This window comes from Cervus elaphus, chromosome 12 (assembly GCF_910594005.1).
Source record: "Cervus elaphus chromosome 12, mCerEla1.1, whole genome shotgun sequence".
Lineage (NCBI taxonomy): Eukaryota > Metazoa > Chordata > Mammalia > Artiodactyla > Cervidae > Cervus > Cervus elaphus.
Genome location: NC_057826.1, coordinates 54,203,396 through 54,216,288, shown reverse-complemented (window position 1 = coordinate 54,216,288; position 12,893 = coordinate 54,203,396).

Genomic DNA, 12,893 nt, shown 5'->3' with positions numbered 1-12,893 from the left:
CTGTCGTGGTTAGAACTCAGATGGCCCCAACCTAACAGCAAGTTGTTTGCCTGCGTGTTAGGAAAGAGGCAGCAAACTGGTGAAGCCCAGTATGGTTTCTACCACAGACAAAAAGTTTAAGATGCTCCTGTCTCAGCAGCCTTTAGGATGTAGCTGGGGAGAAAGAGGGGCATGTCAGTTCAGTTCAGTTCAGTCGCTCAGTTGTGTCCGACTCTTTGTGACCCCATGGACTGCAGCATGGGTGTAAAGAGGGGCCTGTAGGAAGAGTTGATTAAGAAATTCAACTGCAAATGCTATGTCAACGGTATTCTGAAGACAGCAATAACTAAAATATAATCAAGATATAGGAGTTCACAGGACCAAGAGATCAGACTGAGCTGGAGTTGCTGGATAAAATTTCAAGGACAAGGTGGGATCTAAATTAGGTTTTGAAGGAGTGGCAAGATTCTGAGGAAGGAGAACTGTTTCCCAGGAAAACAGGAAGCACAGTAAACAAAGGGTCGCACAGAGAAGGTGTGAAAGCCCAGAGCTAACACAGATAAGACCAGGCCCTGACCAGTCCTAATGGTTCCTGGTCACGTGAGTCTCAGTAGTCCGACTTGAGAGGAGGAGGTTGAGGTGGGGGTGCTCAGGACAGCAGCCAGAGGTGCTTCCTAGAAGTTTAACCCCCCTGCTGAGGTATTTTAGAATTTTAACAACAGGACAGCTCCATCTGAGCACAAAGGCTAAACATCTGCCTCATATTGAAGAGAGGCAGCTGAGGATGGAAAGACAGACAGACTAGAGTTAAATTGTGAAGGGCTTTGAATGCCAGGGTGTTTGGGATTCCCAAAACAAAGATAAACATCACTTATTTTTAGAGTTAAAGCTCAGGGAACCCCTCCCCCTATAAATATCTAATAATGAATGATTAAATAAACCAGTGTATCTATATAATGGAAAAGCCCGTAATCATTAAAATCAAGTTTCTGAATACTCATTAACGACATGGAATAAGTGAAAAAAATTGTATATAGAGTATAATACCAAGTTAATAACTGCAAATATGAAGAACCAACATCAAACTGTAAACTGTGGTTATTTCTGGATGGTAGTATTATACTTGATTTCTTGTTTTCCTCGTTACTTTTTTCTATAATGAGCACATTTTGCTTCATACTGAATATGTAATAAATGCTCTTTTCCAAAAGCAAAGCTTAAATGTGGAGTTTGGCACAGTGGTTGCCCACTGTGGTTCCCAAGCAGGCGAACTCGGTCCTGTTTCACAGGATCCAGGACCTGGCTGCCCACGTGATGCAGGTCACGGTGGCAGACCACCCTCTGCCTCTGTGGTGTTTGACTCTGCCTGCACTGAGCACAGGACTGGGAAAGCATCATATTGTCATCATTGCTGAAAGGTCCTCGGGTGTACTTGTAATTCCAGCAATTCCCTGAGGCATCAGGGGCCCAGAAAACGCATGTGATCTCCCTGAGCACATGCTACAGCGTCCTGGGAATGCCAAGGACCAACACAGAGCTGTAGCCATCGAGAGCACATTCAGATGCAAATTCTCACTTTATCATTGAGAAAACTGAGGCCAGAAAGAAGACTCTTGCCCAAGGTCACACAGTGAATTAGGGCAAGTAGGGACTCGGGCCCATGGATTCAAGGTCCTGGGCTCTGTTATCAAGTCACAGGCTCTTGGACAACTGTCTTTCCTGGGTTTTGGTCAGATTTGTTTTTTGTCTACTCATACCTACACAGTCAGATGTATTTTGGGTTACAGTTCATGGAATGGTGTCTATTCTTGTATGTTTAGTTTTCATGGCTCCCTGGTGGTATGGCAGTAAAGAACCCGCCTGCCAAGGCAGGAGACTCAAGAGACATGGGTTCCATCCCTGGGTTGGGAAGAGCCCCTGGAGAAGTAAATGGCAACCCAATCTAATATTCTTGCCTGGGAAATCCCATGGACAGAGGAACCTGGTGGGCTTTAGTTTATGGGGTTTGCAGAGAGTCAGACATGACTGAGTGAGCATGCATGCACGCACTCATGCATAATATATATATATATAGTACAGGTTTCTTCAACTAAATTCTGATCTTGTTTAAGTCTAATGCAGTATGAAAATGGTGAAAATATTCTTTGAGAACAGCCAGGAAGTTTCTCAAAAAGTTAAACGTAGTGTTACCCAGCAAATTCCCTTCCAAGGTATGAACCCAAGGGAACTGAATGCCTGTGTCCACACAAAACTTGTAAACCATTGTTCATGGCAGCAATATCCATATGACCAAAAAGTAGAAACAACCGAAACATCCATCATCAGCCTGTGAGTGGATAAACAAAATGTGCTACAGATGTGGAGAACAAACCAGCGGTTACCAGTGAGGAGAGGGAAGTGGGAAGGGGTGAGAGAGGGGTAGGGGAGTAAGAGGCACAAACTGTTAGGTATAAAATAAGCTACAAGGATACATTGTACAACGTGGGAAATACAGCCAACATTTCTTAATAACTATAAATGGAGTATAACCTTTAAAAATTGTGAATCAAATATATTGTACACCTGTAACTCACATTGTATAGCAGCTATACTTCAACAAAAAAATTTTTAAGGAGCTATATACATACAATGGCATGTTACATGGAAATAAAAAGGAATGAAGGGCTGTTAAGTGCTAAACATGGATGAACCTTTAAAATATATGCTGGAATTCCATGGTGGTCCAGTGGTTAAGAATCTGCCTGCTAATGCAGGGGACATTGGTTCAATCCCTGGTCTGGGAAGATTCCATGTACCATGGCACAACTAAGCCTATGCACCGCAACTATTGAGACTGAAGGCCACGACTATTGAAAGTCAGGCACCCTGGAGCCTGTGCTCTGCAACAAAAGAAGCCACTGTAATGAGAAGCACGCACACTGCAAATAGAGAAATCCTGAGCGCAGCAACGAGTAACCAGCACAGCCAAAAATAAAGAAATGAATACTTTAAAATATATGCTAAGTGAAAGAAGACAGTCATCAAAGACCACATGTTGTATAATTCCATTTACATGAGATGTCCAGAACAGGCAATTCCACAGAAGCAGAGAGTAAATTAATGGTTTCAAGAGGCGTTGGAGTGAGGAGAACGGAAAGTAACTGCTAATGGATACGGGGTTTCTTTACTGAAATACACCAAAGATTTTTACAAAGACTTTTAGGTCCTCACAGACATATTTACAGCTTTCCATGAGGGACCAGGGTTGACACATGATATTTTAATTTGAACCATAAAAATTAAGAGTTTCATCAAGTGTTTTAGCATTGTCCAAGTACAACTTGCATCTAATACTCCTTTAATCTACTCAGACCAAATCTAGGAGGAAGGCAGAGCAGAATAACCGTCCTCTGTCACTCACACTCACACACACACACACGAGGCTCAAGCAGGTTAAGTAATCTGTTAAGGCCACTCAGACAGTCCCTGGCTGAGTCTGGCACATGAAAGACTGCTCCTCTCTGCAGCTGGGTCCTGTGCCCTCCTGCTAATCATGACATGACAGAGGATTCTCTGCAACTTCAGATCTTCCTTCGGTCCTGGGTGTAGAAACACAGAAGCTCTGGGGATAAGGAGGCAAGCTAGAGAACCCCAAGCAAAGTTACCCTCAGACGTGCAAGCTAACAGAGCCCGTTCTAGTCACACTCTTCTCTTTGGCACCATCCCACAGTTGAGGACTGAAAAATGTCACAGTCTTGCCGACACTAAAGCAAGCGTGTTTGGGATCCAAACACCCATCACGCTATCTTCTTGCCCCGGCTGTTTACAGGACAGCAGAAAGGCTGCAGGTTGCCAGTTTTAGCTGGTAACCAGGCTCCCTTCACCCAACATCTCTTGGCCTGATTTGTCCCCTGAAATTTCTCAGGCCTTTGGAGGCGTGCAGGGGTGGGGGGTGGGGGACAGGGTGTGGTGGGAAGGCAGAAACCATCCCTTCTGGTTTGGAACATATGTCCTTTAATTCATCAGTTAGGTGTTCAAGAACATAACAGTGAGTGTGACTTTCAAACCTAGAAGGTTTCAAGTTGGGGAGATTTTAAAATAGTGATGCTGGGGCCTCATCCCTAGAGACCTGAGGTGAGCTAGGACTTTTAAAGTTTCCCAGGCATTCTCATGAATGGCCAGGGTGGCAAACTGCCATACTAAGTTCAAGAATTTGAATAGATCCCCCTACCCTACTTCCATTGGTGAGTTCTAGCCACTCCGTCCTAGAGGTTTTGCTCACTCTGAATTTAAAACGTCGTGTGAATGCCTTTCCACATAAATCGAGTCACAGGTAGGAGATGTGGGCTGGAAGAAGGCTGGTGAATTTCTTGGCCCTACCACTCGCTGTCAAGAGAGGCAGTATATAAAGGAAGGCTATGGACACAGACCTTCTGGCCTTGCAACCCGACTCCACTGCTAAGTCATTCAGTGGAGCAGAATGGACTGCTAAGCCATCCTAAGCCTCAGCTTCCTTATCTGTGAAATGGGCCTGTGGGCTAGTGAAGGGACGTGGGCTGGGAAGAGCACACACTTGCATGACCCTGAGCACAAGTGTCTCCTTAAGTTTTGCATCCTGAGCACCTCGCTGGCCCACCTTTGTCCTTGCTCTGAGGAGGTGCGAGGAGATAAAGTGTTCCCAGTGCCCGGAACACTTCAGGAGCTCAATAAACGTTTACTAGGAGCAAGAATTGGGCCTACAACCCAACTTTTAACTCAGCCAACTTCACTGTATTTTATTCCCCTCCCAACCAATTAAGCTCCAGTTCTTTCCCATAGAGAACACAGTTGTGGTTGCCAAAGGGGAGGAGAGTGGTGGAGGGAAGGGTCGGGAGTTTGGGATTAACAGATGCAGACTATTAATGGATAAACAAGGTCCTACACTATAGCACAGGGAATATCCTGTGATAAACCATAATGAAAAAGAATATGTGTGTGTGTGTATACATATAACTAAATCACTTTACCGTACAGCAGAAATTAACACAACATTGTAAATCAACTATACATCAATAATTTTTTCTTTAATTAAAAATTCCATTCCTTTCTATTTAAGTTAACCCAATTCAATCTCCCTAGTTCACCCTCCCCCAATCCTCGAAGTTTTTCAAACTGGTCAAAGCAACTTAATTTGCTATAGTTCAATTCTAACATGTCTCCATCCACAGAGTTGACATTTAATAACAATAAAAATTCACGACGTCCAGTTAAATTTGAATTTTAGATCATTGAGCCAAAGTTTTAGTATATGATCCATGCTATATTCAAATTGAAATTTGAAATAAGTTTGCAGTGTTTTAAAATAAAAATTCAAACGTAAGCACACTGTGTTTCATCTGGCAACCCCACTCACTCGTTACCACTCAAGCACAGTTGGGCACTGCGCCCTCTGGTGCTTTTTCTTTCCCACCTTATAGTTCTTATGTGATAAGACAGATTCTAAACTCTTCCCAGAAGACTGGGAGCAATGAGGAGATGTGAGCTTAACGAACCTTACTTTATTTCACTTACTTAGCAGAGTTCCCGGTACTGTTTGTTGAAGATGGGAAGGAAGTGAGAGAGGGAGGAAAGAAGAGAGGAAGGAAAGAAGGAAGAATGGGGGTGGGGTGGGGGTGGAGAAAGGAAAGTTCTGGTTTTCAGCTAATAATCTAATTTATCACATGAAAAGCAAAAATTACTCTTTCATGTGCTTACTTAACGCTTTGTCTTTTTAGTAATTAACATGGGTCCAGTGTCTTAAATGTTACACATGGTTTACGTGTATATCATTTCATCTTTGTTTCTTGAGACTTTAGAAGTGTTATTTTTAACCACGGGCAGCAGACACAGTTGGACGCCCACTCACCAGTTACTCCAGCAGGTCCCGGTCTGCCTCTTCTTGCTGGTGACGATGACAACGCTACTCTGCTCCTCTCCGCCATTTCTGAGACTCAGAAGAGGGCAGCCCCATTCCCAGCTCCAGGAGACGATTGTGGCGGGACCCTTCCTTGCTAATCTCCACATTAACTCCCCGACATGATTCTAACTAATGGCATGCTGGAGCAGAGCTGTTGAGAGACTTGGAGGTATGGTTTCCTGGCTCTTTGCAGAGCTGCTGTCCTGTTCTTTTCCTGCTGAACTATGTTGTGTCTGAGGACGCAGTCTGGAGGTGGAGCAGAGACCCGCAGAGCACAAAGATGGAAGGAACCTGGGCCTTGGGCAACAGCACTGAGCCAATAAAGCCAAGTCTGTCTGCCCTCCCTCCCCCTTCTCATTATGTTATAATAAGACTCCTTATTGTATCAGCTGTTTCCAGTTGGGTTTTCTGCAGCCAAAAGCATCTTCATTGACACACTCCCTCTTATAAACAAGAGCATATTGAAGCCTAAGGTGGCAGATGAGCTACCAGGCTTGCAGAGCTGGTAGACTCCAGAAAGGCTCCCAGGTCCAGTTGCATCTGGATTCAGGTTCAGGTTGTCTATGCTTCATGCTCCCTTGTTAACCGTGTCCTCCTTCCGGTCTGCCGCCGTAACTCAGATTCCCACTGCTTAGCTGTCTCTTTGGGTTAAGATATTGAGGACCTTTATAAAAACGCAACTACATTCGCATTTTACTTCTGAATGTATAAATGGGCTTACCTGGCGGCTCAGCTGGTAAAGAATCCGCCTGCAATGCGGGAGACCTGGGTTCAATCCCTGGGTTGGGAAGATCCCTTGGAGAAGGGAACAGCTACCCACTCCAGTATTCTGGCCTGGAGAATTCCCTGGACTGTATAGACCATGGGGTCACAAAGAGTCTGACACGACTGAGCGACTTTCACTTTCACTTTCTGAATGTGTGTGTGTATGCAGTGTGGTGTGGATCACCTTTTTTTCCCTTGGGAGGTGAAAATTTATCAATTTATACTGTATCAGCACGTTACTACATGGACATATCTGCTAACACAGTTGACTTTTCTTACAGTAAAAGGGATTTTTCTCCTTTAAAAAGTACATTTTTTTCTCGAGGAAGGAAATATTTTCAAAGTACGTATTTTCATATTAAGTAGAAACTATGAATAATTGATTTTCTAAAAAACAGTCATAAGCCATAGGGCTAGTGAGAAAGAGATCTGAATGCTTTTAAATTTGCTTTCAGGCCTCTCCTAATTTGTTCCTCATCTTTCACATAAACTATATATCTATCAAAATACAAAGATTTCATTCCCTTTGCTGAGAATTAAAGGCATTTAACTTGAAAAATCAATTTTTTCTATTAAGAAAAATAGAGTGATGACAGGGAGTATTAATGTAATGCCCTGAATTGTACACTTAAAATGGTTAAAATGGCAAATTTTATGTTACATATATATTTTGCTGCAATTTAAAAAATTAATATCTGAAAGCCTTAAGTTACATACTTTAAATGGATGAATTATATGGTATGTGAATTATATCTCAATAAAGTTGTTAAAAAAATAGAACCAGCTATTATTTCCATTAACAAATTGTCTTTGTCCATTTCCATTTAAGTTTTTGAAAAGGTGATCTGATAGCTAAATAATTTCAAATGCATTAATAAAAGGGATCCATGTATGATCAGCCACTTCCAAACACTAACAATAGTTACCATGGCCTTTATAATGACTTTTTGGGGGTAATGTTTTATTTTTACATAATTCAAACTTAGAGCAAAGTTGTGAGCATTTTACACATTGTTTAAATAATATATGACAACACAGACACATGAATAGGGGAAATTCACATACTCTAAAGTAAGTATTATGACATCAGGAGAAAACCCATTGTATAAAATAAATGCAACTTTGAAATAACTATAACAATTTTAATACCACTGCAATTCAGCATATAGCTGTTTCATGACCAGTCATAAAACAGAAGTTCCTATAAAAATGCATGAGCACCTAATAGGTAAAGAATTTGTGCACTAATTATTACAGAAATGCAAGTCAAAATGCAAATCAAAACTACAATGAGGTAACACCTCAATCAGTCAGAATGACCATCATTAAAAACCCTACAAATAACAAATGCTGAAGAGGTTGTGGAGAAAAGGGAGCCTTCCTACCCTGTTGGTAAATGGGAATGTAAATTGATGCAGTTACTATGGAGAACTATATGGAGTTTCCTTAAAAAACTGTGTGCTCACTCAGTCGTGTCTGACTCTTTGCGGCCACATAGACTGGAATCCACCAGGCTTCTCTGTCCATGGAATTTTCCATAGGCAAGAATACTGGAGTGGGTTGCCATTTCCTACTCCAGGGGATCTTCCTAACCCAGGGATCAAATGTGCAACTCTTGCGTATCCTGCATTGGCAGGCAGATTCTTTACCACTAGTGCCACCAAGGAAGCCCATAATCCCACTCCTGGACATATATCTGGACAAAACCATGATTCAAGAAATACATTCACCCTTATGTTCAGAGCAGCACTATTTACAATAGCCAAGATGTGGAAACAAGCTGAATATCCACTGACAGATGAATGAGTAAAGATGTGGTATACATACACAATGGAATACTACTTAGCCATAAAAAGAATGAAATCATGCCATTTTCAGCAAAATGGACAGACCTAAGATTATCATACTAAGTGAAGTAAGTCAGAAGGAGAAAGACAAATACCATATGATATCACTTACATGTGGAATCTAAAATATGGCACAAATGAACTTACCTACAAAACAGAAACAGACTCACAGACATAGAAAATAGACTTGCGGTTACCAAGGGGGAGAGGGGTGGGGGAGGGATGAATTCGGAGTTCAGGATTAGCAGAGACAAACTAGTATATATAGAATGTATAAACTGTAAGTTTCTACCATATAGCACAGAGAACTATATTCAATATTCTGCAATAAACCATAATGAAAAGGAATATATCTGAATCATTTTGCTATATAGCAGAAATCCACATGACATTGTGTACCAACTACACTTTGATAAATTAAAAAAATAAATTTAGATACCTTCATCTGGAGCTGATGCACCCGTCAAAAGAAAGAATTTGTGCATTGAAGTTATGTGTTCAACATTTTCTCACAATAAAGCCAACCAAAATATACACGGGCATACTTTGGAAATACATGTAGGCTTTAAATTGCTTTTAAACTATTCAATGTAAATATCTAGAAATGTGCAGTTTTGCAGCAAACTCACATTTTCTCTCTCACAGGCTGCGGTCACCCTCCCCCAGCTCCACAGCGCCCTCTGTTGATTCCCGGGGCTGTGCCCTTTCCCAGTCCCCCCTACACTTCCTGGTCCTGCTCTTCTGGGCTTGAGAAGAAATGGTCCTGTCCCATGACTGACTGCAGCTGTTCCTCCTTGTCACTCTAGTTTGCTGATCTCCAGGATGATCCGGGGACTGGCACCCTGAGCTGTCTCAACTGTCAGGAGGTTCTGAACAGGTGGACGGAGGCCCCAGTGGTGCAGGACTCCAGCAGCCCCCTTGACATTGGCTGGCCCATGAGGGATCTGACCTCATCTTTTCAGCTGCCTTATTCCATCCCTAATGGGTAGCACCCCACCTCTACCATGCTATCCCAGTGTCTTTAACCTTAAGGTCCCTAATTCTAGGGCCCCCAGCCCAGCTGTAATTTTCAAGAACTATGATTAAAGGAGGTGGCCTTACACAGGGAGCCTGGTGCTCTGTGATGACCTAGAGGGGTGGGATGGCATGGGAGGGAGGCTTAAGAGGGAGGGGACATATGTATGTTGTTGTCATTGTTGCTGAGTTGCTAAGTCGTGTTGGACTATTTTGTGACCCCATGGACTGTAGCCCACCAGGCTCCTCTGTCCATGGGATTTCCCAGGCAAGAATACTGGAGTGGGTTGCCATTTCTCTCTCCAGGGGATCTTCCCAACCCAGGGATTGAACCTGCATTGGCAGGCAGATTCTTTACCACTGAGCCATCAGGGAAGCCCTGGATATATCTATACTTACAGCTGATTCACATTGCTGTACAGTGGGAACCAACATAACATTGGAAAGCAATTATTCTCCAATAAAAAAAAAAGAAAAGGAGGTGGCCTTGATCCTTCTCTTCATCTCATCCTAAGGCCCAAGCCCCCTCTCCCCTTCCTCCAAATTCTGATCAGGCAAGCAAGCTTTGTGGCTCAACACGAGATTGTCTTGGGGTCATTATCTTGGTTCTCACTGTTGGTTTTAAGGCATGGGACCCATCAAGTGGCCCCCTCACAATGGGGAGATTGCAAAAAATGATCTTACTTTACATAAAGGTTCATCATCAACCCCACCCCAATGCATCTTGCAGAGATGGGGGGTGGAGTGATGGTGTTCGGCGGGAGAAATGGGGTGCAGTTTCTGTAGACATGTTTTGCCTTTCAGAAAGGTTTTACAGGGGCTAGGTGGGCCCACAGGTAGAGTTGCTCTAAAAATGCAAGAAGTTTCCAGCTGTGGGCTCTCAGAGGCAAACTGGAATAAAGGGAAGATCCTCCTATCATGATGTATTACTAAAATCCAGTGAGGCAGCTGCTATACCAGCGACGTTTACAGCAGGAAGGGGGCAGGGCACCTCTCCTTGGCAGAGGTGAAGTGGGGTAGGGCTGAGGTTGGGCTGGGACTTGAAGAAGGAAGTCATGTCTGGAGAGAGGGGAGGGGCTTCCCAATTGGGGAAGAATGTTAGGGAGAGTCTGCCCTGAAAGGCAGGGCCTGTCTGGGAAAGAGTCGGGAGTGCCTGCCTGGCTGGACTGTGGAGTGGCTGGGGCTGGGGGAGGGAGATGATTCTGGAAAATGGGTTGCAGCCAGCTGTGAGGGCTTGAGTGCCTAGGTAAGGAGCACGGGCTTCTGTTGGCTTAATGGGACACTCTGAGAGTCTTTAAGTAGGAGAGTAACATCACAGGATGTGTTTAACTTTTTTGTATATTGTCTCATTATGATCAGGACTCTTACAATGAATTATATGTTTTATAAAAGTTTCCACTTCTAACATGTTTTTAAAGTCACAGGGTGCACATCAATATCCCAGAACAAAAATTTCTGTGGGGTTTTATTTATATAACCAATAATTAAAAGTAGATCCATTCTATGGGTAGCTATTTTCATATAGCAACATAGTATATATTTTCATTTCTCTTGAATTATAAGCCCTGCTAAATAATTGTTAAGTTTGAGCAAACCTACCAAGACTATAGACTAATGCTTACTATTTTTATTTTCATTTCTCCCTTTTCCTTTCTTTTCATTTTCAATTAAAAAAAAAAACTTTTGGTGGGAAGAACTTGACCCAGCAACTACTGACATGTACCTGTGCTTTCTGGGCATACAATATTTTCCTACTTCTGCAGTGACACAGGCAAATCATTCAGTAAATTTTATGCTCTTAGAAACAGTAGCCAAGTTTCAGAATCAAAATACTTTCCCTGATCGTTCCCAGTTCAAATTCACCTTGAATATTGTTTGAGTATTTCTAAAACTACCTATACTTCCATCCCTTTATTTTCACTTTTGATTTTTAAAAAAATCAAATTAAAAAAACCCTCAAATCTGCAGAAAAGTTGTGAAGATATTACAACAAATGCCTATATACCCTTCAATGCGATTCACTGGGTGTTAACATTTTACCTCTACACATATTCAAAAGCACACACACATACACACACACACACACACACACAGTCCAGCCTCACCTAGCATTTCCCTTTTTGCTTCTGAGCCACTTGAGAGTAAGCTGCAGATACCATAACTTTTCACCCTAAATACTTTAGCAAGTAACTTATAAGCACAAGGAGATTCTTTTATATAATCACAATAATCAAATTTGGGAAATTCAACCTCAATACAGTCATGCACATTCTTTAATCAAACTTCAATTATTCCCAATAATATCCTTTAAAGCATGTTTTTTCCCCAATCCAGTATCCAATTCAAGATCACTCATCTTATGTACTTTTCATTCTCTTTGATCCACTTTAATCTGGAAGTGTTCCTTACGCTTTTGTGTTTTTCATGACATTGACATGTTTTAAGTTTATGGGGCCAGATGTTCTGTCACATGTTCCTCGACTTGGATGTGTCTGATTTTTCTCATGATTAGACCCACTTAATGACTCCGGACACTTAATGACTTCAGCAATATGTGAACCGTGAACTTCCAGATGTTCAAGCTGGTTTTAGAAAAGTCAGAGGAACCAGAGGTCAAATTGCCAACATCTGCTGGATCATCGAAAAAGCAAGAGAGTTCCAGAAAAACATCTATTTCTGCTTTATTGACTATGCCAAAGCCTTTGACTGTGTGGATCACAATAAACTGTGGAAAATTCTTAAAGACATGGGAATACCAGACCATCTGACCTGTTTCTTGAGAAACTTGTATGCAGGTCAGGAAGCAACAGTTAGAACTGGACATGGAATGGAATATTACTCAGCCATTAAAAAGAATTCATTTGAATCAGTTCTACTGAGATGGATGAAACTGGAGCCCATTATACAGAGTGAAGTAAGCCAGAAAGATAAAGACCAATACATTACACTAACGCATATATATGGAATTTTAAAAGATGGTAACAATAACCCTATATGCAAAACAGAAAAAGAGACACAGATGTACAGAACAGACTTTGGGACTCTGTGGGAGAAGGCAAGGGTGGGATGTTCTGAGAGAACAGCATTGAAACAAGTATACTATCAAGGATGAAACAGATCACCAGCCCAGGTTGGATGCATGAGACAAGTGCTCAGGGCTGGTGCACTGGGAAGACCCAGAGGGATGGGATGGAGAGGGAGGCAGGAGGGGGGATCGGGAAGGGGAACACATGTAAATCCATGGCTGATTCATGTCAATGTATGGCAAAAACCACTACAATATTGTAAAGTAATTAGCCTCCAACTAATAAAAATAAATGGGAAAAAAAATGCAAAAAAAAAAAAGAACTGGACATGGAACAAAAGACTAGTTC